Source organism: Podarcis erhardii (genome assembly GCF_964252035.2).
Source record: "Podarcis erhardii genome assembly, chromosome: 9".
In the NCBI taxonomy this organism is placed as follows: Eukaryota; Metazoa; Chordata; class Lepidosauria; order Squamata; family Lacertidae; genus Podarcis; species Podarcis erhardii.
In genome coordinates, this window is record NC_138512.1 from 37,610,787 (window position 1) to 37,638,251 (window position 27,465).

General features: G+C 41.2%; 1 long non-coding RNA gene across 2 annotated transcripts; it reads right to left on the bottom strand.

Moving 5' to 3' along the window:
• Positions 1-873: 873 nt before the first annotated feature.
• On the bottom strand, positions 874-27,465 carry LOC309349755. Of its 2 annotated transcripts, XR_014160170.1 has the most exons (4): positions 27,306-27,465; positions 21,564-21,641; positions 11,555-11,609; positions 874-1,039 (listed from the first exon to the last, which is right to left on the bottom strand). It is a non-coding gene; the product is annotated as an uncharacterized lncRNA (long non-coding RNA). The 2 variants fall into 2 exon arrangements; XR_014160169.1 differs by lacking the exon at positions 11,555-11,609.

Here is a 27,465-nt window from a genome sequence, read left to right on the forward strand (position 1 = left end):
CACACTTTAACTTTTCATGGTTGGAATTTGGGAGGGGGGGAGTGCAGCTTATATTTGGGCCAATACAGTAATTCCAACAACGCATCAGGAAAACTTTCTGTCAGTAAGAGCTGTTTGACAGTGGAATGGACTCCTTTGGAAGGTGGTGGACTCTCCTTCCTAGGAGGTTTTTAAGCAGAAGTTGGATGGTCATCTGTCATGGATGCTTTAGTTGAGATTCCTGCATTACAGAGAGGTTGACTGGATCCTTGGAGTCCCTTCTAACTCTCCAATTCTATGATTCTATGATCAAGCTTGATGGGAGTTTGGAGTGAAATATTGCAGGTCCTTGTGCTTTGCATGAATTTTAATGAGTGATATTAGTGACGGGATGGAGGAAATCCTAATCAGATTTGTGGTTAACACAAAGTTGAGAGGGATATCATAGCTAACACCTCAGAAGTCCGGAATAAAATTCAGAATACCCTCAATAGAATGGGAAATGAGGCTGAAACTAACAAAATGAAATCCAGTGATGATAAATGGATAGTTCCACCTTTAGATTTTTAAAAAGCACAGGAAAAGGAACTTCAGGACTGCAGTCAATCATAAGCTGAATATGAGTTAGCAACTTGATGTGGCTATAGAAAAAAAGACTCATTCGGTTTTAGGCTGCATTCCATGTTACAAGAAGTAATAGTTCGTACTAGTCATTTTGCATTAGTTGGAAAAGGAAACTATGTGAAAAACATTCTATAAGGAAAGGTATATTTAGGGTGGTTTCAGCAAGATTTTACTCAGAAGAGACCCACTGAAGAGGACAAGACTAGATGTAATCAGTTCAAATTATAGAAGAATAGATTTCAATTAAAATTAAGAAGCACACCTTGATGATGAGAGCAGTTTGGGACCAGTCATAAGGGGAACTTTCCCTTACAGGAGGTCAACAAGCAGAAGATGGGCATCATCTGTTACTTATGCCAGTTCAAGATTTCAAGCAGTGAATTGATAGCCTATGATGAACTCTGTAAATCTGTGAATAATTTATTTCTCCCACTTCCTAAAAAAAGGAGCAAAAATGTCAAAGGAATCTCAGCACAACCATCCAGCTACTTTGCCATGTTCTCCATTGGCATCTTCAATATATAACAAATATGTTGCCCTTAAAGCACCAATGTTACTGTTAGTTCAAATTTACAACTCGAGGGACAACTCCACAACATTCTTTTTCAGATTATTGGATGCTGATTTATAATAGTTTGCATAAGCAGGTAAGTGAATCCAATAACAGCAGTAATAAGCATGATTGCCATATATGTATATATATGTGTGTGTGTGTGTGTGTGTATAATTTTGTATGCGTGTGTAGTAGAAAAGAAAATGTATGCTCCCAAAATACTGATATCCTCTAATTATTTGCACATTTACAAACACTACTAAAGTTTTGTTCCAGCTGTGGTTCAGAAGTCATGACACCATAAAAAAAGACACAACCCTGAGAGATAGGGGTTTGCTCCACGAATGATCTTCAACTGTACCAAAATTTTAGGCTTATACAGAAAAGTCAGGGTCATGATTTGAATTATGTAAGGATCCCACCAGATTTAGAGCTCTATCTAAGCACGGGCTTGCTATTCTCTTTCTGGTTTCTGTCCCACTGTTATCTCCTCTTCTTTCCTGTTCTCTCCCCTGCTCAGTCCTTCCTTCTTATCTGTTCTTCAGTCTCTAAATCCTCTCCAAACTCAGACTATTGCTCCTTTCCTGCTCAGGCCTTATTTTTCTCTCTCCCCCCCCCACCCCAATTAGATATCCACTTTTGTCCTAGCCTACAGCTCTTGTCCCAGTTTGGACCTTTTTGTGTGCCTTTCATGTGCCCTCCTATTCCTTATCCTTGGTTTCTCCTTCCTCCTCCTCTGTTGTTCTCCCCTTTAGCACTTTCACCTTCTCCATCTTCACCTCAAATGTCTCATGGCTCTCCACCAGTCTTTTGACAGCAGGAGTTTAAATGTCCCTTCAACGACAACTGGTCATACCCCCTTTCAGGGGCGGGGGAAGGGGTGTGTGGTGTGTGTGGTCTGCCCCAGGTGTCACCACTGAGGGGGGCGACAAAATGCCGGGCAGTGCTCACCACGGAGCCTGCAGCGCACCTGAGCCACGCGTCTCTCCTGGGAGAGACGCAGCGGCTTGGGTGCGTGCAGGCTCTGTGCTGCCCAAATGGTCCGCCCACTGCCTCCCCTGCCAGCTGTAGGGCGGAGTGGGAGAAGGCAGGCAGACTCTGGAGGCCCCATGGTGCGCCCCGCCACTATGGGCGGCTCGCCCTTCCCCTGGGTGCCACCCTAGGCACCCAAGTGGCTTCCTCTGCCACTGCTCCCTTTGCACCCCATTTCATCTGGTGCTTCGGTGGATATTGTTTCCATCATGGCCTACAGCCAAAACCAGCAGCACCAGGGTAATGAGGACGGAGCACACTGGACCATGATCACCAGTACACTATCTTTATAGACAACTCTTCTCACGTGAAGAAAATTGCCTTAGCTTCCCAGGAAAATCTCTCAGGCATTATTGATCCTCCCTTTCTCTTTTCATTCTGCTTATTGATTTTCATTTTAAGCAGGTTGGTAGCAAGTGCTGCTTCACTCATTTCTGGCTGGTGATTAGTAATAAATATCCACACAAAGGGATATCATTATTGGATTCTGCAGGGCTGATCAGTAAACACAAAGCAGCTTATGAGAGTCAAATAAAGTAGAAGGAAGAAAGGACATGTGGCATTGCGGCAACCAAGAAACCATTTTGCACAAAAATATTGGCATGTCAAAAGTGTGGGTTGAGGTGTTCTGTGTGGATTTCTGCATAAGGCAGTCATCTGGTTGCATTTTCATCCAATCAGTTTGCAGATCAGCTCACATTTGCCAAAGCACTGGGAAACTTCAGTCATAAATGTGGGGTAGGCTTGGCAAGTGGTGGAACCATCATATGATACTTTTAACTCTGAACATTCACCATTGTTTCTCAACACACAATTATCCTTCAGTATTAAAATACTGAGAAAAACACACATGCATGCACACCACATTCCAACAAATTTACCATAAATATGGGTTCCTTCATATGGGGCCACAATCATGACCCTATGCTGAAGGTGCATCAGGTGAATAATGCCATAAATAATGAGAAATTTGTGGGAGTAAGTTTTCTGACTTATGGCTAGAAAATGGTTTAGTGGGCTGGTTCAAAACTTGGCTGTGTTAGAGAGGAATGTTTGAGGATGCTCCATGCCAACACTGGCATAGAAAGAATATTTTTGAAAATACTTATGTTAAACACATTAAAATGTGGTGAAATCAAATTTATGAGATACTCTGGCATGTTGACAGGTTGGTGTGTGTTTTTCTTCCATAGATTTTTTGGGGTGTTTTTTTCAGAAATATTTATCAATTTGTATTTTGACTTTGAGGAAACATTTGTTGTTTTAGTACAATGGAAAATTTGGTATGTATTTTTACCTATGAGACATTTTGTAGGGGCAGAGTTTGGTAATATGGTGCCCTGAATGAGAACAAAATTTGGTGCCCCCCATAGATATTTCTTATTTTCACAATAATTCATTTTGGTACAGTTGTTGTTTTTTAATGGATCTTCTCAGTAGGTACCCATATAAAAAGGGTTATCATCATCATCATCATTATGCCCCCTTGGCATGGCACTCTAAATTTGCCCTAAATCTGGCATTGCACATCTGTAGTTTAATTAAAAGTGCCTGTTTGTAGCCACTGTTAGTCAACCGAGTTGCTTATGCTGTTGTCAATGGTCAACCATTTCTGGCCAATATTACCCTCTGGAGGTATAGAACTGTCCCATTAAACTTTAATTAGTTTAATGTAAATGCCCAGTGCGCTTCCATCGTCACAAGTCCCACTACAGCAGAGCATTTCGCGCAGCGGTTTAGAAGGGCAGGAGAGGCAGTATCTTTTCAAAGAGGAGTCTTGGAGCAAGCGGTTTGGAACTCAAAGATAAGGTTTATTTACAAAAACAAAAAAACCCCCGGCGACGAACCACACATATCAGCAAACACGCCCAAAAGGGGAGAAGGGGAAAAGGGAACAAACACATGGGAGACTGACTATTTATACAAACTCATGTTCCTGGAAGCCTAATGACCTCCAGCTGCTCAGTGATTAGAGCGTTTCTGCTACCTTTTAACCCTTTGATAGCAACACCCCCTCTCACTCGTAACACTGAGCTGTACCAACCTTAATTCAAATTTAAACCTGAACAGAAACATTTATGAAATTGCGGACCCAAAGCTTTCGTAAAACCGTCTGCGAGATTTTCTTGGCTTGGACAATACTTTAGTTCAATTAAACCTTGTTTTACACTTTGGCATACATTTTGATAACGGATATCCAAGTGTTTTGTGTGTGCCTTGAATTGACCTGATTTAGCTAGTTTAATACAAGGTTGATTGTCTTCCCACACTCTGATAGGTAGGGAACATTCTCCAAACAATTCTTGTACCAGTTGCTTATAAAATTCCAGTTCTCTACATACATCTGATAATGCATTGAACTCAGATTCAGTTGAACTTAAAGCTATAAGTGACTGCTTTCTTGATCTCCAACCAATTAGTGCATTTCCAAATTTTATCGCCATTCCTGACACTGATTTTCTATCTGGTCCAGCATCTGCCCAACTACTGTCGGCCCAACATTCAAGTTGTGTGCTGCCCTCTGCTGATAGTTTTAAGCGAAACCTTTTGGTAGTTTGGAGATACCTTAAAACTCTTTTTACTCCTTGCCAAGCATGCATTGATGGTTTTTCAGCTTGTCTACACAGCATGTTGACAGCATATGTTATATCGGGCCGAGTCCACTGTGCAATGTGGAGTAAACTGCCTATCGCTGACTGGTAAACCCCGGGATTAGAGAACTCTGCCTGTTGCTCAGCTTGAGCATCCTTTATGTAACTTAACTCCATTGGGGTTTTAACACCAGCACAGTTGTCCATTTTAAACCTTTCCAGCAACTGCTGGATCTTAGCTTCTTGGCTGAGCCAATAGTTCCCATTTTCATCTTGCTGAATTTTAACTCCTAGATAAACAGATACATTGCCTAGTGATTTTATCTGAAACCTTTCTCCAAGCTTTGTGGCAAATTGTTGTGCAAGTTTATCATCCTTTCCACTGTATAATAAATCGTCAACAAATATCAAGACTGCTTCTTGTTCACATCCCGAGCCTTTTAGATAAAGACACGCATCTGCTGCGCTCTTTCTGAACCCCATGCTCTCTAGAGCATCATTTAAGCAGGAATTCCAATTACGGGCGGACTGTTTCAACCCATAAATGGATTTGTGTAGGCGCCAGACCTGGTTTGGCTTGTCTCCTTCAAAACCTGGTGGTGGTGTCATATAGACTTCCTCCTGTAAGTCTGCATTTAAATAAGCCACATTGACATCAAAATGAAACAGCTTATTTCCCTTCTTAGCTGAAGAGGCTAAAAGCATTCTTAGTGACTCCGATCTTGAAGTAGGGGCATAGATTTGAGAATAGTGAACACCTTTGCGCTGCGAAAACCCTTTTGCAACTAGTCGGGCTTTATACTGCAACTCTTCAGTAGTTGTGGGCTTTAAACGATATACCCATCGACAACCTACAGCTTGTTGCCCTTTTGGAAGCTCTGTACTTGTAAACACACCGAGAGACTTCATTGAAGCCATCTCTTTTTCCATTGCTTCCTGCCACTTTGCGGCTTCTGAGCTTGGAAGTTGTTGTACTTCCATATAGCTATCTGGCTCACACTGTGCCATATTTACGTATACACTTGTCACCTTAAACTGCTCTGGCGGCTTGCCCTTTGTGGCACGGTTTGATCTGCGCAATTGTTCCTCTTGTGCCCCCTCTGACCGTTGGCTGTCAGAATCTGTCTCAGACTTTACGTCTGGATGCGCCCCTAGGGATAAAGACCTCCGTTTAGATACCTCCCTTGGGCTTGGTGTTGCAGGTGACCTGCTTCGCTTTTGCTGTCTGCTAGGCCTACTGGGTGGCGATGTTGGAACACTCCTAGATTTTGGCTTTTCTACCTTAGGAGAAGAACCTTGTGCCTGGTCAGAATCTGCATCTGAACCATGTGCACCATCCCCTTCTGGCTCACCACCCTCTGGACTTTCATTCTCAGCATAAATGCCTAAATCATCTCTCAAAAAGTCAGGGTTGGCATGTAAGTGAGTCCATCCGGACTGCTCACAAAATTCAGCGCTCCTACTGAGGACCACTCTTGTAGTATCTCCATTTGGGTCCACGAATCTCCAAGATTTGGCATGTGGTTCGTACCCACAAAAGATGAGTTTCCTAGCCCTTGGACCTCCCTTTTTCCTTAACGCTTTTGGGATAAGTACATAGGCTGGACATCCAAACACCCGAAAGTAATTAATTTTGGGCTTCTTCCCATATAAAGCAAAATAAGGGGTAGTGCCAATTACAGAATTATATACTCTGTTCAGAATATGAGTAGCTGCCTGCCAGGCTTCCGCCCAGTAACTTTGAGGGAGTTTAGCATCAAACAACATAGAGTTTGCCAACTCTTGCAGAACCCTGTTTTTACGTTCGGCCACGCCTCCTTCTTGGGGGGAATAAGGTGTAGACAGACGATGCTTAATTCCCTTTTTCTTAAAGAAATTCTGCAACACAGACCCGGTAAATTCTGACCCTCTGTCTGTCTGAAAAGCAAGTACTTTAGTACGGAATTCAAGTTCTACTGCATGAACCCAATTTTTAACGGTTTCTGCAGTATCTGCTTTGGTTTTGAGAGGAAAAAACCATGTGACTTTTGTTTTGTCATCCGAGAGACACAGTGCATACCTCGAACCTCCCATGCTAGCAACAGGCATTGGGCCACATAGGTCCATATGCACAAGTTGGAATACTTTGACAGATTTCCTATCTGAACTGGGATAGCTGCATCTATGAACCTTCGCCCTTTTGCATGCAGTACAATCCAAATACTTAGTACATTTGTTCATTTTGCACCCTTCTGATAATTCAGGTTGCTTTTTAACATACTGAAAATTAATATGTCCCAGACGGCGGTGCCATAAATGAACACAAGAATTATGGGTAGGCAAGTTCACACAACCAGCATGAACCTGTTCAACTTCATCTGGACTTGTCTCAAAATAATATAACCCATTTCTGCATTCCACCTGCAAAAGAGATACGTTATTCTTTGAAATAGTGCAAACCCCATTTTCAAACACAGTTTTAAACCCAACTCTATCAAGTTCTGACACAGACAAAATACACCCCTTCATTCCCTTTAGCACATAGGCATCAATTTCTGTTTGCAAACAATTCAAGAACACTGTGCCTACAGTCTCTAAGGAACGTTTAGTTGAATCTGCCATTGTCACAACTTTAGGGATTTGCAAATGTTTGCAATTCTGCAAACGGACACTAGATGGCGCCACCAGGTGGTGAGATGCACCACTGTCGATCAACCAGCGTAGATTGCTGCCTTGGCCACGCCCTTGCATCAACGCCATTGCTGAAGCCATTTGCTGTGTGCTGTGGGAGTAGCCACGACCTCCTCCTCTTCTTCGACGTCCCCTGGAACTCCTTGTCTGGTAACTAGGGGTAACGGCCTTGGTGCTGTCTTGACCAGGTTCACGTGTGCAATTCCTGATTAGATGGGAAGGGGAACCACAGCGAAAACAGTGTCTAGCTGCAAAAGCATTTACTGTGTGCTCAAACTCAGCATCAACACTCTTAGGCACAGCATAACTCCCCTTTAAAGACAAACCTCTTTCTCTTTGCCTTTTATCCTGTTCATCTGCAAGCCGAGATGAAATGTATTCAAGGGTTAATTCAGTTGAAGGCATAGCTTCCAAAGTTAGAGCTAGAGTCTCATAGCTTTTATCAAGAGAAGACAACAATATGTATGACTGCTGCTCCATAGAGAAAGGAATGCCCAGCTGTCTTAGTTGATTAAAGGCAGACACCATTTTGGCAATATGTTCTTTCACACACGCTCCCGGTTGGAGACGTAAATCAAACAAACATCTTGTAGCATGGATCTTGGCCCCCGCAGTGTTTCTGGAATTTAACCGCTGCAGAACCGTCCAGACCTCATGCGTGTTCTTTAACTCAGAAACATAAGGCATTTGCTCTGGTCCCACTGCCAAAACTAGTAGACCTTGGGCTTTCCTGTCGCGTTTCTGTGAAGCTGCTGCTGCTGCTTTGTCTTCTGCAGACGCGTCTGCAGCTGCCTGTAAAGGCGGTGCTTCAGTGCAACTCCACAATTCTTTTGCTTGCAACCAAACCCTTACTCTAGCCTTCCAATCTTGCCAATTTTTCCCATTGAGTCGCGTAAACGGGACAGAAAAACTTTCCTGGGACTCTGCCATCCTCCCTGGGGCTTAGGAACGATACTCACACACCTGTAGACCGTCTCCCAGCTGCTGAGGTGGCTCCTTGTGGAATAAGACGTCTTCCAGCGAGTACAAACTGCTCAGTGCCTGTTTAAAACTTTTCTAGGCACGTTGCAGGACTCAAGCTGCTTTGAAGGCTTTCGTTGTCGGCAACCGCTTCTGACTTCGCTCCAGTCCTTGCATAAATCACTCTGAACTGCACTCCTTAGCTCCTTCTTGACGTACAAACATCCATAACCTGTCCCATTAAACTTTAATTAGTTTAATGTAAATGCCCAGTGCGCTTCCATCGTCACAAGTCCCACTACAGCAGAGCATTTCGCGCAGCGGTTTAGAAGGGCAGGAGAGGCAGTATCTTTTCAAAGAGGAGTCTTGGAGCAAGCGGTTTGGAACTCAAAGATAAGGTTTATTTACAAAAACAAAAAAACCCCCGGCGACGAACCACACATATCAGCAAACACGCCCAAAAGGGGAGAAGGGGAAAAGGGAACAAACACATGGGAGACTGACTATTTATACAAACTCATGTTCCTGGAAGCCTAATGACCTCCAGCTGCTCAGTGATTAGAGCGTTTCTGCTACCTTTTAACCCTTTGATTGCTGTTTCTAGGCAAGATTCTGATAGACCAGGCCTAAGCCATGTAGCGTTTATGGTTTAGGTGGGCCAAGAGGTTAGAAGTTAGGTATAAAAGGTGATGGGGAGAAGAAATCAGAGGAGATGAGTACAAACAGTTTGAGAGACATGGGGGGCTGGATTTCGGTTGTACAGCCTTTAAAGATGCAAAAGAGCTTTTAGGGAAAAACCTTCAGGAGCATAAGGTTTATGGGACAATTGAGTGTGCCATATTATTATGTAAACATCATTTTAATACTGTGGTAAGTGTAAGAAGTAACAAGCCATGCCCTTGTTTTTGATGCAGGCCGCTTTGAAGAAGAATGGAAATGGTGGGTAAGGACCTCTGCAGCCTGCAAATTCCACTGTCAAGTCATGAGTGCCTCCACTATTATTTCTGGGTTGGCAATTGCATCCCAACTCTTAACCCATGGGAATAATTAACAGTTGGCTCCAAATGCAATGCTGGTGGCACCTTGACTATGAAATTCCCTCCTCTTGGAGGCATGTGAATTTCAGAGATGGTTGAAGATGTCCCCCTTCACCTTAGCCTTTGGGAGAGGTCTGTTTAGGCCAGAACTGTTTAGGCCAGCTGTAGTTAATAGATGCTTTTGAGGGAACAGTATAATAGGTTTCAATTTTAAAATGGATTTAAATTGCATTCTATAGTTCTAATATGCAGGTGCTTATGTCTGTAAACCTTCCTGGGATCATATTTGATGAAGGACAAGTAAATACATGAAACCTCCAGCTCCTGAGTGAAAAGGAGGACTGAAGATTATCACACATTTCATTATTCTTACCAAATACATCACACTTATAAAGCTCACAGCCAGTACGTTAAGATTTCTTTCTATATATCTATCATGTTTAAGATGCCTATTTTACTAGTAAAATTGCACCCCCTGTACTGTCAACTGCATCAGTGCTTTTAAAAACAGGGAAAGATGATTCCCACACAAACACCTCCAACCAAGCAGCACTTGACAGTACCTGGAAAATTTGATTCTTAACAGAAGTCTGAAGCAAACTGAAATTGCCTTAGTATATTTAAAACGAGTATGTGAAAAATCATGTCTTGCTCATGAATATTAAATTTATTCTTATTTTAATCTTCTTGATGGAGAGGGGGAAACCTTTTGCTATTAGGTTGTTAATATTCTTTCCCTTTTAAAAATCTTCCTGATGGCCATATCTGATGCATATCTTGGTGCTACTGAAAGGCATTGTTGGCTCAGCTCCCTTCTAAATTCTTCCTTCATAATTAAATTTCAGGTAATTTCTCCCCCTTTTAATTAAATGCGCACTGAATGTGTAATGAAAAGCAATGTATTTCTCTGTTGAAGGTTCTTCAGAGGGATTTCTCCCCCCCTTTTTTTTTTTACAAAATGAAAATCCAATTGCTGCACCAAAGGAAAATTAACTGTAATCTTGAGCAATAAGTGCAATGACTTGGGAACAATAAACAGCAGCGCAGTGAAGTGAAAAATAGTCATGCCTAGGGACAAAGATGAATCAGGACTGATAGAAACTTTGGAGTAGGTATGGCAAAAAAAACCCAAAAAACCTACCACTGAAAAATATAGGCTTCCTTTCCAGGCAAAAGGCAGCAGGCATGTAGTGCTCAGAGAAGAAGTGAGCCACCAGAGGACTTCAGAAACTATTATTGACAATAGTGCAGCAAATTTATTCAGAAATAAGTGTGATGAATTTATGACACTATGAAATTAGGTAAAGATTTATTTCCAGGTTCATTACCCTTAGCCAAAAATTCATCAGTAGTTAACACGTTCTAAAGGAAAGCTCATAATCAGCAATTCACTCAGAAGTTGTAACTGAGATCTGTTAAATACTACAAAACCCCTGAGCCTCTTGGACTTGCTGATCAGAAGGTCAGCAGTTTGAATCCCCGTGATGGGGTGAGCTCCCGTTGCTCAGTCCCAGCTCCTGCCAGCCTAGCAGTTCGAAATCATGCCAGTGCAAGTAGATAAATAGGTACTGCTGTGGCAGGAAGGTAAACAGCATTTCCGTGCACTCTGGTTTCCGTCACAATTTCCCATTGCGCCAGAAGTGGTTTAGTCATGCTGGCCACATGACCTGGAAACCTGTCTGTGGACAAACACCGGCTCTCTTGGCCTGAAAGCAAGATAAGCGCCTCAACCCCATAGTTGACTTTGACTGGACTTAACCATACAGGGGTCCTTTACCTTTACCTTTTTTACTACACAACTGTAGGCATGCCATGTAGGTCTACAATCTAGAATATGTCGTGCTTGGAATGAACTAGTTCATTTGAGCTAGTTCAAAAATCTCTGAACTAAGCCTGAAAGTCAATATAGTACTATATTTTCCAGGAGCTAAGTTCATTTTGGGGTAGAACATTGGATGATTTCTTATTCATCTTCACAGTGAGGGAAGAGATGGGTAGTCAGACGGGGCAGAAATTAATCTTCTCAGACTGGAGGAGCAACAGGGAAGAGTAGGGCCAGGGCCTACAGCCTCAAAGCTAGAACCAACCAAGCCTATGTCCTCACTTACCAGAGATGTAAGTCAAATGCAGCCAACCCAAATTCCTAGTGGAATTGCTTTTCTCCTTTAAGCAGTGATAGAGAGCAAATATCAGAAGCATGAAAGTCAGTCAACATGCAATGAGAAGATAGAATCGGGATTCAAGATGACCTTAACAGGTTGGAGAATGGGGACCAAACTAACAAAATGAATTTGAATAGGGACAAATTAAAGGTTCTACACTTAGACAGGAAGAACCAGATGCACAAATATAAAACGGGGAACACCTAGCTTACTAGCTGTACATGTTAAAAGAATCCAGTGGTCTTGGTGGACCATAAGCTTAACATGAGTCACCAGTGTGATGCAGCAGCAGAAAAGGCTGTATCAACAGAAGTATAGTGTCCAGATCAAGGGAAGTAATAGTACCACTCTATTCTGCCTTGGTCAGACCACACCTGGAATACTGTGTCCAGTTCTGGGTGCCACCATTTAAGAAGAATGTTGACAAGCTGCAACATGTGCAAAGAGGACAACCAAGATAACCAAGGATCTGTAAACTGAGCCTTATGAGGAACAGTTGAAGGAGCTGGGTGTGTTTAGACTGAGAGGAGATATGATAGCCATCTTCAAATATCTCAAGGGCTGTTACATGGAAGAGGGAACAAGCTTGGTTTTTTCCACCCAGGAGGGGAGAACTTGAACCAATGGCTTCAAGTTACCAGAAAGGAGATTCCAATTAAACATCAAAAAGAACTTTCTGTCACTAAGAGCTGTTCAACAGCGTAACAGTCTCCCTCAGGTGGGCTCTCTTTCCTTGGAGGTTTATTAGTAGTAGTATTAGTAGTATTATTTCCCTCCCATTTGACTGCTTTTCCCCAGCCACTCTGGGCGACTTAAGCATATATAAAAACATAGTAAAACTTCAAGCCATCTGTCATGGATGCTTTAGCTGAGATTCCTGAATTGCAGTGGTTGCACTAGATTGCCCTCGGAGTCCCTTCCAACTGTACAATTCTATAATTCTATGATTTGGAGAGCCATACGTAGGTTTCTCATTCCTGCCCCGAGAGACAAATTCATGCAAAATCCAAATGGGTTGGCATTCTATGCAAACTTCATGATGGTGTGTGGGTGGCAATGAAGTTTTTTTAAAAAACAAAACAAAACCCAGTGATTCATTCAGGGATTGTGTGAATTGGTTCTTACTCAGTTTGATTTACTGACATTAGAGTCTGATACTACTCAGAGATCAGGATTCGGCACTTATCTTCACTGAATGGTTTAGAAAACAACGCTGGCCCCATTTCCACATCTGTTTATATGAGTAACGATGGCCTTGACCTGGCTGGCTCACAGGACCATTTTGAAAATTAACACGATACTGATATCAGCACATTATTAGCGTCAGCTTCAAATGATGAGTATTCATGCGGGTTGCATAATTTTCTGGAACATTTGTCCTGCCACATTTCTCCAGCTTTCTATATTTCCATTGCTTTAAGTCTTCATTCCAGTAAATGTGAAAACTTTCCAAAAATAATTTTAACAGCTTTAAACCCCTGTTAATTTTCTAATCTTCAAATTTGAGTTTTTAAGTTAGCTCTATTTTCATTTCAATTAAACTTCTCCTTTAAGCCAGAGACCTAACATTTTTGGGTCAGTGATTCATTTCATGATTACTGGTTTTCATGAACAGATGGAAATTATACTTTGTTTTCCAAGGATTACCTTCAATCTGTTGTTTGTGTTTTCATGTCCATTTCACTAGTGATCATTTATCTGCTTTCAACGTAGTTCCATGCATGTTCAACCTAACATCCATTCTTGTTTCATTCAATATTAGGTTGATTCCAAATAACTACGGGAACATATATTTATTTTAACAAGACCTTTCCCCTATACATTCATATATTCCACCCCCTGACACCTGCATGTAAAACAGAATTAAGAGGCAAGGAGTTGGTTTGTTTTTCCATTGCTGATCATTCTAACAGGATAATTTTTGTCATAAATTTTGAAGTTTCCTAATGATTCCCTGCTAACTGTACAGCAATCTCAATGAAAGACTGATAGCTTATCTGCAGATACATGACATTAGGAAGCCATCAGAAATCATATCATTGTGTGTGGCACTAACAAACCAATAAATTTCATCTCTCTCTCTCTCTTTCTGTATCATCTTTCATATAGGAGGAATGTAAGATGTGATTATTCTACATTCCTGGCTAGCCTCTTACTTCATAATGCAAGTGTCTGTACAGGCAAAGCGAGAAAATAAAATAATTGGAGAACTTTATCTCCTGCTGTCCTAGCAGGTAATAACTATTCCTTGCCCTACCCTCCACTATTTCCTAGGCATGCAATTAGGAGACAGTAAGACCAATATAAAGCATCAGCACAGTATTTACCGGTAGTTATTTTGCAACTGAGTTTTTTGTTCATTTTATATATGAATTGCAATCTTCAGGGGAGAAATGATCATGTAGCCAAGACAGCATCACTTATGCACAAGAGAGGTATCACCAGACTCAGGCAAATGTCAAGGTTTCTTGAAGTACAACAAAAGCCTCATGGGAAAAACCCACTTTCCAAGATCAGCCCATTGAGGATTGAGCAAGCTCAGTAGCCAGGAAGGATGGAGGGGGGGGGGTGAAATGGAGTATTTTTGGCAGGTGGTGAGGACAAATGAAATAAGCTTAGATTTTAAAAGGGTAGAATGAAGGATCCTTTGGCTTGGGCTCTTTTAACTCCCAAGCATAACTGGCATCAATCAAAAGAGAAACTCATAACTAGCAAGAGGAATAACTATTGAAGAAGGGGGAGGATCAACAAAACAAAAAAAAGCTATGAAACAGCCATATGGATTTTCCATATGGATTTTAAAACCTTGTAGAGAAGTGGTGTAAGGGAAGAATAGCAATAAATAATTTTGGCTTCTATATAGATGGCAATTTTCTGTTTGACATGTTAACACCTGTCGCAGTAGACAGCCTAACATCACAAAGTTTCATTTTGAAACAATGCAGGAACTAAATATGCTTGGCTTTGACTGCAGGCAGTGCATATCCCCCCCCCCTTCCAACTCTTAGTAGGCTTTTCTGTTGTACAATAGCTACATTTTGACAATGAATATTATAAAAAATAAATAAATAAAAATTCACTGGTTTCTTTCATTAGAACTGAATACTTACAGTCAATGCCGTATTCCTGCTTTAATGGGGAATAGCAGTATAGTTTGCAAGAAGGGAAATGCTAGCAACAGACAAACACACACACACTTTTTCCTGATGCTTTCTTTTACTTGACCCTTGAACTGCTGGAAATATTCAGTGTGATCCATTATCTTACTGGCCATTCTGAAGCTTTCTGCCACTGTCAAGCTGGTTGAACACAGCTTTGATCTGGCTCACCGTATTCTCAGACTCTTCACATCAAACATATTACAAGCTTGCCAAACCCAGCAGGCTTTGATGCTGTGCGTTTCTCAAGCAGCAGCCCAATTGTAAGGTGCTTCTGAAAAGCAGGAGGTTTTGGAACTATTTATGATACAGCATGTGAAGCGATACTGGCCAAAGGGGAAGGAAGCGAGAGCCTACTAGCTACGCAAAAGCCCTTGGGCATGCCTAAATTTGCTCTCTCCCGGCCAAGGAACTCCTACACAAAAAAGACAGAATATTTAGCTTCAGGGCAGGATCTCCGCCACACACATCAACTCTCCTCAGCTTAACACACTTAACCCTGGCCACAGTCTGCCACAAACCAAAATCAGGAGCAAAAGAGATACAGTCCACAACGGTGCCTGTAAAACTGGCGAGTTCGTAGGAAACCAGCCTGTAAAACCAGCATGTTAGAAAGAAGCAGGCTAGACACAAATGCCATATATAATCCAAGTGAAATGCGAGCAGATGGGAAATGAACAGGCAAGGGAAATGTAGCTCTAGGGAGGGCACAGCAGGTGGAAAAGCTTCAGACTTCATCTCTTTTTTACTTAATTAATTTAAGCTTTTTATTTAATTCATGAATAACTATTTAATAAACAGGATATGATGACAGTTCTGCCTCAGGTGCAATGCCTACATGCAGAAATATTACTGCAGGACTCACTTCTGGTGTGTTTCCTTCATCATTTGTGCAGGAGGAGGATGTACCCATGCAGGAATGAGAAGTCTGTGCAGGCCTCCCACATCCCCATCCAGCTCTTCATGAAAATTATCATTAATACTCTGAGAATCATTAAATTCCATTGTGCAGGGAAGCAGAGCTGGATGGGAGCATGGAAGGTGTGATTAAACAAAATGCTGTATATTAGACAAAAACAATTATCTCCTCACCTCTAAAGGACTTGCATCAACTGGGAGTTTTGGTTCTATGAAAGAAAAAATGCCATGCATATCTTCTTAGAAAGACATGTTTTGTCTAACTACCAATACCAAGAAGATTCACTTACACTGGCAAAAAAACTGTTATTTTTTAAAAAACCAATTTGTTACTAGAGGTGCATTTTTAAGGAAATTGTATATCAGTGGAACGAAAAAGATGGAGATTAACAGCACAATCCTGTACATGTCTAAGCCCTATTGAGTTCAGTGGTCCATACTCCCAGATGTGTGTAGGGTTGCAGCGTCAGACGATGTTTCTAAGCTTCTTAATGGAAGTAAAAGGTCTATTGAAATCAATGGGACAAACCTCTAAGTAAATATGTTTAAGATCACTTTGCTAGATGCTAGAGCCTCTACATGTACATTGTTTGTCAAATACCTGATTTTCCTCAACACTTTTAATAAAGCTCAGTAAATTTTCTAATAATTTGGAAACAGATGCAGAAATGTGGCAAACTGAACTAGACTATTAAAATGAAATGGTGAGAGAAATCAAAATTTACACACTTATTCGTTGCTAAAAGGAAATCTACCCTCCGCCCCTTTAACGCAAATGCTATCCATGTCTTTTAGGCTATGTTCTACCAGTCTCCATATTGCTTTGCTTTGTCTTGTAGATCTTCTAAGCTCTTGTTTGTGTCTTTCTGATGTTTGCTCCAGATCACCATCATATCAACCCTTTGTAGAGATACTACTTTCTGTGCAGACTGTCACGTGCTGGGTTAGAGCTCCTTAGTGTTGCATGCTCCGACTTGAAGATGCTGTGCTTTCCTTTTCTATTATTGGCCATCCAAAAGTGGCACTAAAAAGGACCGCAAAGCCTCTTTCTTAATAACTTTTACAGTCTGTGTTCATGCTGAGCCATCATAAATGTGCACCTGCTCATTTGCCTGTGAGGGTTTTCATGTTCTGTGAGCCAATGGCATGCTATTATTTAATATTTATATTTCATATGCCTTACCAGAAATGTACTTCAGACTAGCCTACTTCTGGCACCATGTGTTATTCCTAGTTTTATGAAGCAATGCTGGAAACTGCTATATGTTAATAGCAAACACTGTGTTGTGGCTTTGCAGAAGAGCATTCCCTATTATGATGTTAAAGAAATCTACTTGGAAGAAGCCTTATTGAGTTAAATCAAGCTTGCTCCTAGATAAAAAGGTATAGGATTGCAGTCTTAGCTAACACTCCAGTTTGTTCTCTTCCACTCCCTCTGTCTGCTACTGCCATTATCCTTTCAGTCATTTCTAATATATTTGCATTTGACTGTCCCCTTCTCTCACCACACACAGATGGATACATGAGACCAAACTCAGTTATAGCTGTTAAGATTATGAACTGAAGCCCTCCAGGTGTACCTGGAGAGCAACACTATTAACTTTTGCAATTCTTTTCAGTGAGGGGTCTTAGCATACTTTTTTGGGTTTGAAGTACTCAAATCTGCTATTATTTTTGTGGTTGGACAACACTTAGCTTGGTAAATCCACATTTGAGTTAAAAGCACATAAACTCTTCTTGGAAAACAAACGAATTTTTTTAAGTTTGCCTTCTGGAAATGTCAGATAATGCTATAAAAATTGTTTCTCTGCATAAAACATATCCTACTAAGCATATAACATTACACTGGAATCAAAAAGCAACATTAGAAAGTAGCAACACCAGTTAATAAGAAATTTAAACAACAAGTTTAATCATGTTTTGCTTTGTTTCTTTCTAGGACCTTATTTGCCAACTTGCTTCTTGGCTTCTGATGTAGCCCTCACATTTCTCATGCGTATACACCCTACCTGCTGCCTCTGTGACTTGTTTCACACACCTCTCTATAGCCTGAGCATGACAGGGCCACTGTGACTCTTGCATGGGCTCATCAATTAACTTCTTTACTTCTGCTGCAGTACGTTTACATGTCAAAGAAGGTTCATAAAGCCCACCAGACCAGTCTATCAGCTCCAACAGGAACAAAGCCCTGGGGGGTTGATGGAATGTGTCTTTCTTTCCATACAGGAAAATCTCCTAGTGTCTCATCCAGTGGCGTAGCGTGGGTTGTCAGCACCCGGGGCAAGGCAAGTAATTTGTGCCCCCAACCCGTGGATTTGCGCCCCCTAACCCGTGGATTTGCCCTAGCCCCAGATGTTGCGCCCGGTGCGGCCGGCCCCCCCTGCATCCCCACGCTACGCCACTGGTCTCATCATCTCCACCCCTCAAGTCAATGTTCTTTTGGATACCAGCTCTCCTCTCATCACTGTCATCTGAACACAAGAGTGTTTTGCTTTGCAGGGGTAGTGCAGACAAACAATGGATTCCACTATCATTCTTACGATGTTGAGGGTTTTGCCTTTAAGTCATGTTTTGAAACTTATATGTGACAAAGCCTGTTTGCTGTTGTTAACCACCTGGAATGGCTCACTAGAACAATTTCAAGAAGAGGTAGATATGCGTGAAGTTTTCTTGTCCTTGTGGCCTGTGTGATCTGATATCTGTATGCTTGAATAGTAGATGAGAACCTTTATGGCATTGTCACTTAGTGACGTAAGAGGCTCTTCAGTTGAGAGTTTGGCGAATGAAGGATCAATTTCAAGATCTGCAGCACTGTCTAGTATCTTGCCAATGTTACTTGTTCTGTGATCAAGTGTCACTGAGGTAACATTTTTGGCATGGAGGACACCAGATCAGCTTACAACCAAACTTGACCTCTACCCAGAGGCATAGTAAGGTCAGGTGGTACCCAGTGCAGAGAATTTCTTGTCAGCCCCCCCCCCCCCCATTGATTTTTTTTTAATGCCTGCTCCTAAGGTCTTATCTTACTAAACCAGGGATTATATAGCTATATCTGAAATTTTGTGCATATCAGTTAATATCTTAACCCTACTCCACTGAATTGAAATTTTAGCCTTCACGACATAGGAAAACGGCCAAGTAAACAGCTATTTTCATGGAGGAGGGTCAAGATATTAACTGATATGCATGAAATGTCATATATAGCTATATAATCCCTAGTGTAGTAAGATAAGACCTTTGGAGCAGGCTTTTTTTTTTTAAGTTTTTTATGAATTGCCCTAGTAGGGCAGTAATTGTTCCTTGATAATTTGTCACCCCCCTCCATGATGGCATCTGGGGAGGACCGCCCCCGCCCCCCTTTCCTATACCCCTGCCTCTACCTAATGCATGGTACCAGCCTCCCAGCCAGTGTTAACATTCCTAGAATCACTTCCAATGGCCTGTCGGCTCTTATCAATGCCTTTCTTCTTCATGAAATCTACAAGATTATTAGCAATAACTTCAGCAGGTTTTTCTTTCTTTGAGCCTTTCTCTTAAGTGGTAAAGATATCTTCCACATGCCTCACTGCACACAGAATAATGCTGTTCTGTGGTGATGCTGGGGAACTGCTTATTGAACTGTCTGCTCTCAGCATAACTTGAGTTGTATCTTCATGGTCGTAAAAGAAGGTGCAGTTGATTCAACCCTTCTGACAAAGATCATGAAATTCCTGATCCAGGGATTTCATAACTTTTTCTTGGATCTCCTCTTGTATCTTGTCTCCTTCATGATCAGGCCAGCATCCATAAAAGCGGTAGTGGTGACAGCAGCTGTGGCATGCAGGCCAGAACCCATCTGATGCTCTGCATAGCGATATTATGTATTTCTAATGTGATGTACTCATTTCTTTTTATTATGAATGGAAAATGTACTTGCTTTACCTTATATCAATTCACAACTTCCATCATTTCCATTTGGGCATTAGCCATTTGCTTTTCATTTTAATCAGCAGAGAAAATTATTTCATCTGATATTATTGAAGCATTCTGCTGACTTCTCTGCTTATATTCAACAAGCCTTCTTTTTTGTTATGCTCCAGCATATTACTTGGTAAATGTTTTAATGACCTTTATGCAATTTTGCACACATATTTTTCACAAAAATTTAATAAGACAAGTTTAAAATTGAGAGTTAATAGAAATTACACAAAAATGTAAAAAAAAGAAAAAAGGCAACATTTTTATGTAGTTGTTTACCAAGCAAAACTAAATTTAACCAACATATATTTTGAATTCCCATGTCATGTTACAACTTTCTAGCACCCCTCATTTTTGGAGATTGAAAATTGAAAAATTCAACACAACTACTAGTAGGAAAAGTGGAGTTACACAAGGTAAATTTTTTGAGAAAAATTCAAGGGGTTAACAACAACAAGGAGAACTCACACTTCACATTGTGGGTGCCCTTTGCAGGATTGCGCGTGGTGCTGCAGTTCCCAGGGAGCTTACTGGCAAACAGGGGCTGGCTTGCCTCTCAGTGTTAATTTTTGGAGGTTCACACCCAGCCTCAGTAATCAAGTTTCTTGCTGGGAGGTGGGGCCAGCCCCATTTATAAATAGGGTGTGGAGCCAACAATAGCCAGGTAGTCGGCTCTGGCGATTCATCCTCCCTTTGTTTAATGTTTCTTGTTTGCAGGTTAACTGTTTCTTCCTGTTTAACCAGCGCTGCTACGATCTTTGACTGGTTGCTGTTGAAGGACCAGGAAGAAATTTTCCTGCATTGGCAGGTTTTGTCTTCCCCATAGCAATTCGTCCTCCCTATATGGTGTGTGTGAGGATGCGGGTGGCACTGTGGTCTAAACCACAGAGCCTAGGGCTTGCCTAGGAACAATTACTGCCCTGTGGTGCTGTGGGTTAAACCGCAGAGCCTAGGACTTGCCAATCAGAAGGTTGGTGGTTCAAATCCCTGTGACGAGGTGAGCTCCTGTTGCTCGGTCCCAGCTCCTGCCAGCCTAGCAGTTTGAAAGCATGCAGTGCAAGTAGATAAATAGGTACCGCTCCAGCGGGAAGGTAAACAGCATTTCTGTGTACTGCTCTGGTTCACCAGAAGTGGCTTAGTCATGCTGGCCACATGACCCGGAAGCTGTCTGTGGACAAACGCCGGCTCCCTTGGCCTATAGAGTGAGATGAGCACCACAACCCCAGAGTCGTCCGTGACTGGAACTAATGGTCAGGGGTACCTTTACCTTTATGGTGTGTGTTTGAAGTGGTGACTCATGCCCCTGCATCTTTATTCCTTCCTAATGATCCCTGGGCGCTGTCACTGGCTGATCACACAATAACAATTCTAATACTAAGATGATGATAAATATATTGTGTGTTTTTTTAAAAAAAGTTTTAATGCTTTTGTAATGGTTCTAGGGGTTGCTCGTGCGTAAGCCAGTGCAAACACCTGGCTGGGTTGCCTGAGTGAACCTTTTCTGTCCGGACAGCCACTCACCTGTGGCTGCCTCAATCGCTGGCAGAATCCGTCAGTGGGCGTTTCTTAAACTTCTTCCAGCAAAGAAGCTCTTTGACGCCTAGTCTCCTCCTACTCTCTCTGCGCGAAAGCCTTCTGCGCAAGGAGGGCGTAGGCAGTGGAGGACCCCTACTCTCCCCGCTGGTCCCCGGCAAGGAGTCATGGGACCGCCTCGCCACTTCCCCCATCTGCCCCCCTTCTCTGCTGGTGCTACGCTGATTCTCTTCCCCAGAAGATGGGCTGCCTCTCCCCATCCCGGGACGCTCTCTGGAATCTCTCTGGATTTTGCTCTCTCCCTCCGGCACTGATGGCAGTTCCCTGACAGCTTTTAATTGTCTTTTAATTGCTATTTTTCTTGAAAAAAAAGAAGTGCCGGGACTCACCATGAACACCTCCCTTGTTCTCTTAGAATGGCAATGGTACGCATCTGAGAGGTGCAGAAACTGAGTTCTTGTGAGTTCCTGCATAAAAAAAGCCCTGTAACTGCCACACTTTTTTAACAACAACAAAAGAGGTGCTGGTTCTGTGTACCCTTGATTACCTCCTGGAAAAAGCACTGCTTTTATCTATAATTATGTTTGTACATTGTTTGGGGAGCTTTCTGATCATTTCCTAAATCATCATCATCATCTCTTCCTGCTTTTCTACTAAATGTACTTAGAGCAGCAAACAATAATAAACCCAAACAGTATACTAAGTAAACCATGCAAAATCATGATAGCAAAGCAAGTGCAAAATAAGATAATTATGTTTTCCAGTAGTCACTGTTGGAAGCCTCATGTATGCAGTCTGTAAAACTTAAAGAACCGTTTCAGAATTTAGACGGATTGAAAATGGCTGGTGTTGGGAAAATTGTTCCCCCTTGTTGTTTTCTTTTCCAGTATTAAAAAGAGAGAAAAAGATATCTCTGCCGTCCAAAGCAATGGAACCTGCACATTTCCCCCCTTTGTTCTTTCAATAAATTATTAGGCAATTTAAACCAGATAGTGTTCTGGTGCTGCTGAGAATTGCATGTCAAGGCATGTGGTAACTTCTACTTCTTGGTTTTCATCCCTGTAATGATTTTGAAGAACAACACTAGTAAACAAAGCCCTACAGGTAGGAAAATAAGCTTTCTTCGGGTTTGTTCTATTCATGCTGCTCAGTGTGCATTGAAAATCCAATTCAGTGTGTGCTGCAAAAAATGTGCTATGAAGGGTAGTTGGTTTTGTAAAAATGGAAGGTTTCTAAATAAGACATTTACCCACACAATGTTCTCTGCTATTTTAATGGACAAATTTTAATGAATAGGCATCTTGGAAATGGACAATGATCTTTCTCAAAAAGCACATCTTTCTCCAAGGTGGCTGACCTACAATTTCTTTTATACAATGCAGACTTTATGCAATGCCATTTCAGGAAGGTGGGGAATATTGCTTCTCGCTCCTCATGTTTCTGACCAAATGCAATTATTGTCCAGGGGCACCTATAATTCTGGCCAACTGACAGCTTATACACATACTGAATAACTACTATTACAAACTAATTGTCCTATAGACTAGTACTACGACCCTTCCTTATGTGGGCACAATATCCATGCATGGAAGGATTCCCCATAGGACTTTCTCTCCCCCACCAACTCCTACCCTTGCTCTGTAAACATACAATGTTCCAGGATAAACTAGGAAATGGGAGCTCTACATCTTCCATCCCATTCTTTGCTCAGTAAAGCTCTAGAGTAAAGCGTAACTTAACCAAGAGGAGAATAAGGGTTAGGTCAGCTTTGTATGGCTCTCCTATTCCCTACACAGCCCTAATGAACTGGTTGTGTGTTCCTGAATGTGTGGAGTAAAAAATAAATAAATCTGTTTATCCCTCAGCAGATTTCTCTGCATGCTGGAACAGCAGCACACAGAAGATAGTTTGGTAGTTCTGTAAACCAAAGACAGAAATCCCTTTGTTGAATTGATTCTATGTGACTATGATAGCATTGCTAGAGTCATTATGAAGTATAAAAGCTACAGCAAATTCTCTTAAAATATTTTTTTGCTGCTTAAATCTGAACATATTCCCAGGTGGGCCTTTTAGCATTTCTTCAAATTTCATCTTTTTCCATGAAATGGTACCCCTCATGATAATGAATGAAAACCTGAGTTTTATTTGCTTTCTTTAATAAAAGGAAATTCAGAGTAAAAATTGAGAGATCTTCATGTAGAAAGTGAAATGTGAAGAAGCAGGAGAGTTCTGTTCCTTGACTTCCAACTATTAATGAGGGCAGTGTTGACCAATACATAAATATTATACTAGTATTTGAATATTTGTCCCTTCTTTCTTGGTACTCTTCTGAAATCCTATGCAGAATTAAATGGGGCTGCATTTAATACTTACTTTTGAGTAAGCATGCATAGGATCACATTGTTAATTGCTTGAACTCCATATTGTTTTGAAGATTTGGAGTGTTCCTAATTACTAATTTAGGCAGTATTCTAAGCAGGAGGGAAATGGTGATATGTTATGCCTAACAGGGCTTGAAAAAGAAATGACTACTTCAGGTGGTTCACAAATTTTCAAGGTTATATCCTTTGAGTAAATGATGCATGTGGTCTTGTGAGATCTCTTACATTATAGAGAATAGCTTTTCTGAATTCATCCGCCTCATTGTGAAGCTCTCTAAAGACCCCTTTCCATGTTAGAATGGTCAGTAACAGAAGTGAGTTGACAAGTTACTCCCCTGACTGAAATTATAATGTGGAAAGGGATTATATGTATATATGCCTACTGGGAGCTCAGACACAGGCCTGCCAAGCTGCTCTTGAAGTCCCAGTTGAGGAAACTTGAGACTTCGTGTGATGCATTTCTATTTGTATTTTGTGAATGCATGGGGCAGGTCTCATCTTTAGCCAAGAAAGCAACATAATCCATAAGTCCACTAATGTTGTCCACAATTTAGACCTGCTGGGCAGAGATAGGATTGCTCCAAAGTCTTCTTGCATCCAATATGTGTCAGTGAATGGATTCTATGCTGGCATAGCACCCACTGTTGTGTGCCAGCAGCATCTACCTCCGTTGGAACCATTATACTAGAAAAATGCTGTCAGTGCAATGGGGAAGTGGGTGGAGTTCGGATTGTGACAGGGAGGAATTCTGCCGTTCATCATGTACCAATCTCAGGGCAGATGATGGTGTTCATAGTAGCATGGAAATCATAACTATATTGCATCACCTTGGCTGTGAGTCCTGGGAGATCTGCACTCTGGCTTGTAGGTCTTTTCCCACTTGGTCTCAAAGGGTGAGGCCCTGACTGACTCTGGCTACAAAAGCCAAGGTTGCTGAATAAACTATTGGGCTGGCGTATTGAGATTTCCATATAAAACCAAGGTAGCTAACCTTTAATCAGAATACAATTAATACAAAAGCTGTGTGTGCACTTTGGAATGCCTGGTGGGATGCAAACATTTCAAACTGGTGATGAAAGTCAGGTAATACTGATATCAGGTAAAACTCAGGGGGAAGAGTGATCCACATCTGTGGTTCAACCACCAAGAAGGCCCTGTCACATGTTCCTGGTATGCCAGGCTTTATTTGGTGCCAATGCAACCAGAAGGGTCTTCCTGGAAGACCTTTAATCATGGGAGAGACATTCCTCCAGGTAACTCGGTCCTGAAACTTAATCAGGGGTCTTGATTCCACTCCCACTTACAATGATGGTGCAATGTGAAACCTGAAAAAAAGAGGAAGCATACATAAAAATATGCCCACAGAAGTTAATGGACAGCCCAGAATGCCTGAAAACAAGCAGCTTTTTGATGGGGATTTGGTGATAGATTGACAAACTGCATATAGTCAGGAAGAACAAAATGAAATGAAGAGCTGATTAATAACGCTTGTCCTCCTACATGTTTTATAGGTACACTAAAGATGACATTCCACTTTGCCTGTTGTTCCTCTCATATTTCCTTGCAGGATATTCATCTTGGAGCTAAATAACCAATAACTTCAGGAAGATCTCACACAGCCGCTACCAGTGTAAGTATTGCTACAATGAAAACATCATCTCCCCAAATCAGTAGATAATGTACTTCCAAATAGAGATACCAGGGAGGTTGCAATTTGAAGAATACAGAACTAGCCTGGAATTAATTATAACTGGGGGGAAAGAGGAAAAATTCACTGACCAATTGCATTTACCAGCTGGGATTCTGAGTAGTAGGCAAAACTAGTTAGATGAATGAATAGACTGATGTGGTATACGGCAGCTACTTATTTACATTCCAGTACTGCACTGAATAAACATTATCCAGTTTTCAATAAATATATGTTCCTGTTGTTATCTATAACTTATTCTAACATAATTTTACTATTTCTGCTCTCTGCATTTTTAAAAAGACATTCATTAAAACAGTTTCAGCATTATCCTTCCACTTATCTGCTATATGCAGTGCATTGATCTGAAACAAATTATTCATTATATGTTTCAGTTCGGCCCTCCAGATAATACAAATGTAAGACCACCAGATCCCTTGGCAAATCATATCCCAATATTTCCCTGATTTGTTTTGTAACTTTCCCCCAGAATGTTTGGTGTTTTTTAAAAAATATTTGTTGCAGTTCTATCATATATGCATAAAAGCTGTTGGTCTGTTTTATAATTCACATTTCCAGGGCTTTTCCATTGTTGAAATTAGGTTTCTGTTGTTGAAATTACACAGTGTTAAGCGCTGCTGAAACATATTTGAGAGACATATTCCTTCAGGATTATGCCTATCAGTTTATAGGATATATTATACCAAATCAATTCTCATGCATCTTGCAGTGCAGCAAAACTCCAAGCCTTCCTCCCATTTAGTTTGATATGGGCAAGTTGCCAGGAAATCCTGCCATTATTTCCTTATTCGATACCTTAATAGATTGTTTAATATTGTTTGTGGCCCAAGTTTCTCAAACTTTGATCTCGCCCTGACATGTTGCATGATTAATGTGATAACTATGCGTCTTTCACAATATTGACGGAAAGGCAGTCTTTTCATTTTTATATTGATTGCCACTTCTTGAAACGAAAGTATCTGATCATTACATATCTTGGTGATATTATGGGTGAAATTAAAAGGCCCTCCAATGAAACAGAAACTGTTTGTGGAATGGACTGAGGTTCCCTCTGCAGCCCCCGCCCTCGTCCTTCACATGCCGCCCCCTAATCTGCTTGAGGTGGTTGACCCCCTCCCAGCAGATTTTGGAGTTTGTGCGAGGGCTACTGGAGAAGAAAGGAAAGAGAAATTCTCTTGCAAAAGTGAAAATGTTTTCTGCATTTATCGAGACCTACATTCTTCTATTTATGAAATATTCATGTTAAAGATTAGAAGTAGAGGCTCAGTTTTGATCTGCGCATATCCCAGCTTTCATTGTTAACTTTGTTCCATTTTCTAACAACAAAACATGGAGTTGGATCTGTGGGAAGAGTTCCTCTCATATTAAGGGCATTTCTGGCATCCACTAATGGAAGTTCTGTCTCTTGCAGCCTGATACCCCTCCCCACCAAATGCTGCAGGTGGTTGGGGACCATAATGCAATACATAGGGGAGTTCTTACATTTGCTTACTCTAATACCTAGCTTTATCAAAATAGGCTATTAGGTTTCTCTAATTTAATTGTAACGTGCAAACAAAGCATCCTATATAAATATTCCTTAGCATATTGACTACATTCTGATTTTCTAAATATACACACATTTAAAAGGCTAACTCCAGGCAAATTGTAGCCATGAAATGATGGTGGTGATGACTGATTATTTTATGATCAGGACAAAACACAGAGATTATCTTTTTGACCTCACCACAGATACCTATTGGATATCTTACCCTTTCTTGAAGACAAATTTACTTCTGCTGTGCCTGTCACCAAAACAGACAGGAATCATAATACTTAAAGCACCTGCAACTGATATCACAATAACGTGTTTGTCATTTGGATACACTCAATCAACACTACTTTTCATCATCTGATGAAAAGGATTGCTGTTTATGACTTCCTAAAAATGAAATTATTAGCCTCTAGCTTTGAATGTTCCAACATAGATGCTACTAGGCAAATAGTCCCCAGAAACATTTGGAGAGGAACATTTCTAACTTTTTAATAACATCATATTTTACCTTTATGATTTGCTGCTTTGCAGGTTGATCGTTGAGGGTTTATTTTATTTTACTTTATTCCTGCACAAGGAGAAAGTTTGAAGCATTGTCTGTGCTAGCCATCACCAATGTGGTACCTTCCAGATGTTTTGGCCTATAACCCCCAACAGCCTCAGCTTCC